The sequence below is a fragment of the Pinus tabuliformis genome, chromosome 4_2 (assembly GCF_031772625.1).
Source record: "Pinus tabuliformis cultivar Carrire ecotype Pingquan chromosome 4_2, CPIR1, whole genome shotgun sequence".
NCBI classification, from domain to species: Eukaryota; Viridiplantae; Streptophyta; class Pinopsida; order Pinales; family Pinaceae; genus Pinus; species Pinus tabuliformis.
The window spans coordinates 640,948,455-640,953,289 of NC_142304.1; the positions used below are offsets into that span (position 1 = coordinate 640,948,455).

Consider the following 4,835-nt stretch of genomic DNA (forward strand, 5'->3'; position numbering starts at 1 on the left):
AACATCCAACCTCCATTACATCAAAGTTTGATCTATATATAGAGATACATCCTTAACCACTTTGAGCTTCCACCTCCAGCATGAGGAGAGCTCGAAGACTGCTACTAATTACCCCTATCTACTGTTTAACTAACTCATTAAATACATTAAGTGCTGAACTGGAAATACAAAGAGTCCTAATTAAACTACATATCTAATTCTATCTTCCTCGTATCATGATCCTTCTTTGCTCTTTGACACCTGTCTCCTTTCAGTTTGGCCGAGATAGCTGAGAAGAGGATGCAATGAACAAGGTTAGCATTGGATGTTGAATGCGCTGATGGTTCATTAATCATTATGATAAAACCCCTGTTTTTCCGGTCCTTGTCTCCCACCATTCTTCGAAAATTAAGCAGCATGTTCCCAGCTCTTTAATACCCCAAAAATGATGAGCTTCACCATATTCCCAAATGTGCTGGAAGCTTCGTTGATTGAACAGGTGTGCAAGCCAAAACTATTCGTATGCACCTCCTTCCAAACCCTAACAACCGGTCATAAAGTACCTTTATCAAAGCTTTAACTTAAGACAAAACATTTCACCTTTTCAAAAAGGTACACTTGTCATTATCTGAAGGGCTATGCTAGCCTCATGTGGTCTCCTTAATGTTCCTTAGGTATTTCCTTTGATAATTTTCTGATCCTTCCATCAAACTGTTTGTCTTCATCATAAAACAACACCTACAGCAGTTTCGTAGCGCGCTACGAAACTGCTGTGTAATTTCAAAAACACAGTCTTTGACTTTCCTCTGTTTGTATACCTTATCTTCAATTTCATTTCCTGAAAAAGGAGCACCAGATTTGTCTTGTCTTTTAATATCTGAATCAGAAGTGACACAGATACCATTGCCAAAAACTTGTTCAAGTAAATTGAAAAAGTCCTTATCATGCTTGTTGAATTCTTGGATATCACTCTGCTCCTTTGCTCTCTTTCCGTCTTTTGCTGGAGATCTAACAGGTGAAAAACATGTGTTCAATAACATGCTGTGCCCTCTATTTTTAGAACAATCCTTTCCACCCTCTTTAGAAAAATTCTTTCAACTGTTCTAAAGTATCCTTTGCCCTGGTTTCCTCCAGTGGATATCTTCGGAAAGTAGGCTCAAAATAACTTTTACAAAACCTGTGAAACCAAATTGTCAACACTGTAAGGGCTATCCTTTGGATAAAGATCTCGAAGAAGTGCCTTTGTATCCACCACTTCACTGGTATGAATAATCTGATCAAAAGGCATAAGACTATCTTTTGTTTAGTTTTCAGCCCAGAGAAAGATTTTCGTTTCTTCTTTAAAGCCCTGCAAACTTCATCTGTAACTGGTTTATGGATATCCTTATAGAATCCGCTCATCATTTGTAGGATTGCACTTTCATGACACAAATTTTCTAGCAGCTGGCTAGAAGGTTCAACAAAATCAGTTTCCACCCTAATCCCCGAAAATTTTGCTAATGATACATGGTTGCAAATATGATGTACCACATGGAAAAAATGTTGAAAATATGTAACCACTTCTGCAAATCGCAGAACTGCAGGATTATCTGCCGTAGGATTTGTGAAGTTTGCAATCAACGTAGCTACTGGTAACTGGCGAGTGCCATTTTGCATCAAGCAACCATCCTGAAGAAGGATAACACATGCATGGGAAAACTTTCCATTTCTAATATACACATCAAGGTAGAAGAAACCCAAAAGCTGATTACAAGATGAATCAAAAACTGAGTATAGTGACACATCAGGATGCCAAACTTCGATTGCTTGTACTGTCTCAAATTTTAGGCAAAAAAAACTGTTCATAAATTTTCAGAATCCCTGATGTAACAGAATCCACTGGAAAATATTGTTTCACAGTCGCATAATCTATTTCAAACTCTAGTTCTTCTGCTTTGTGCATATAGTATTGTAAATCCTCCATTCCCAATACAGCTTCTCCTTCCTCGTCTCTCTTCAAATCCTTAAGTCTTTGCAGTTCCTTAGCAAGGAATTTAGACTTCTGTGATCCATAACGTTTGTTTAGAAAAATCTTTGGCGAAATCACATAATTGATCATTTGTCGACGCGTTTCGAACCAACTAGTGTGGTTCATCGTCAGGACAAGTTGAAGATACAGATCCAGTATAGCGAGTTAAATAGTCCAAGCAGAGACTCCAACGGCTAAAAAGACTAATGGCTATTTTTCAACTTAAGGACCCAGTCAAACCCCTTTAACTAAATTAATATTAATATTCTTTATAATTATTATTATACTACTAGAGCTAAGTAAACTGGGTAAAAATTAACTAGATCAGAGATTATTAATCTATTTATATATTTAATATATAATTATATATAATATTTTTCAATACCTAATATAATACTATATTTAATATTTAGTTTTTAAATTATTAGAAAACTATAATTTTTACTAAAAATTGAATTAGATCAATGGTTAGTTATCAAACTAAATCATTTATTTATTTAAAATATTATATATATATATAGATATATATATATATATATATATATATATATATATATATAAGTATATATATAAATTAATATATTACCATACCTAACATTCTAATAATATTATATTTAATGTTTGAATATATATATATATATATATGTGTGTGTTTTTTTTTTTTTTTTTTTTAATATATATATATATATATATATATATAAATATATCAATTTAAAATTCTTTAATAACTAATCATTCTAATAAAATTTTTATTTAAAGTATAGATATTAAAATATTATATCAATTTCTATTTATATAATTAAAAAAAAAAAACTTTTTTTAAAATTTTTATCCTACACTATCTCTTAAGGTTAGTTCAATTAACTAGAACTAACAAAAAATCAAAATTAATCAAATGAATAAATGAAAAGTAATATTGATTAGTTAAGAAAAATGCATATTTTAATTATACATGTATTTATAGCATAAGGATGTTAAAAATATAAGGTTAATAAAAAGTAAATAATTACCGTACAATCTAAGGATAGTTCAATCATATATTATGTTAAATATTCCCAGGTTGCCAAATTTAATAATCTTCGAATATAAAGGGAAAAAGAGGGGACTAAATCAAGATCATAAGGGCGATAATTAAAAGGAGAACAAATCAAATCAAGAGAAAAGCAAGCAAATAAACCACAAACACAGAGGAAACAAATCTTAAGGAAAGGAAACAAGAAACACAGAGACCATACCAAGCAAGGACCGTGGAGGCTAGGAAGATAGGGCTGGGACCCAGCAGCTGCTGATCTTAGCAGCTGAATTTGATATATTCTCTGATATATCCACTAGAAACTCCATAACCTTAAATGTGTTTTAACCATCTGATTCTCTAGTGCATATTCTGCATAATTAGAATATCCCAGCAAGCGTGCCATCTTATGCCTTAATTGGATCAATTCTTCAAGGATCTTTGTATTCTCCGTCAAGCATCTTTAGTCTTTTGCTACTGCCATAGCTTTCCTAGTTGTTCCAACCTTGCAATGCTTTAGTATAGGATAAGTATGGGTTGGCTTATCATTCACCCGTAGCTTCCCATCCTCTGTTTCAATATCATGATGACAGGTATTGCATGCGGTTACAAATGCAGGTGCTGTAGGATTATGCAAGTGATAAAGAATCATCATGAAAGAATGCTTGGCACGTGGCAAAGTATCACATTGGTAGTGATTTCCTCGACAAAAGCTAAGAAAGGCCTGACGGGTATCAAAGAATTCACTCTCCAAAATTTCATCTTTATCCCTAGTATCTGCAGGAACATCTGTCACTTCAACAGAATTAAATAAATGCTTTTTCCTTACTATTGACAGGATGCCACTCCCTTTCATCAAGCTTTTGTTGTACCTCGTAACAAATATCACATAATTGTCAACTCTTACATTGGCTGCAAGCCCAGCGTTTGCCAGAAACAATGAAATGACAGTAATGAGAACATGCATATTGCAAATGAACCATAATAAAGTCTTTTTTCATTGGAGATATGGACTCCCCAAGTTTCTGCATTAATAAAGCATCCTTTGAGGCATTGCTTGCAAGCTCAGCTTGTGATGCAGCTTCTGATGCTCTTTTGGTTGCAGTTTTCTTGGTCTTTCCTTTCGCTTGTTGAAGTTGCATTATCATATCTTTTGCAGCACCTGGCCAATAATCACCATCAAAAAATGACAAGCGAGCTGCAGTTACCTTAGCCTTGCATTCACCAGTGGACATAAACATGACAGCTGGGTAAGGTCTGCTATGGATTAGGACAAATCCCCGATTTCGTAGCGCGCTACGAAACCACCTAACATGTAGCGCTGCGAAACTGCTAAAAAGGATTTATGCGCTGCGAAAACACTTTGTCCTTAAGCTAGTCTGAGCAATTTTGGCAACAGAATTTTCAGTGATAACAGTATGCACCATCATGGATAGAGCACCCAACAAACGATGCATTGCTGAAGTGAAGATGACGAGGAACAAGATGTTCCCTCTCAGAATAAGGGCAGATTTGAAAAATAAATAAGTAATAGCAGCAGTGACACAAGAGGCTTTCCAAAGTGTATCAAAGGATGAAAATTGGTTGTGGCAATTGAGATTTGGACATCTCAACTTTGGAGGTCTTAACTTGTTGAGTAGAAAAGGAATGGTAAGAGGATTACCATTGATAGAGAAACCAGACAACGTTTATGAAGGTTGTATCTTGGGGAAACAACACAGAGAAAGTTTTCCATCAGGGAAAAGCATCAGGGCAAAAGAACCCTTAGAAATTGTCCACTCAGATTTATGTGGACCAATGCAAACTCCATCACTAGTAGGCAGCCAATATTTTCTA

General features: G+C 34.5%; 1 pseudogene; it reads right to left on the reverse strand.

Annotated features, from left to right (window-relative positions):
* Window positions 1-434: 434 nt before the first annotated feature.
* On the reverse strand, window positions 435-4,240 carry LOC149170996 (putative thimet oligopeptidase; annotated as a pseudogene).
* Between the last annotated feature and the right edge of the window lie 595 nt (window positions 4,241-4,835).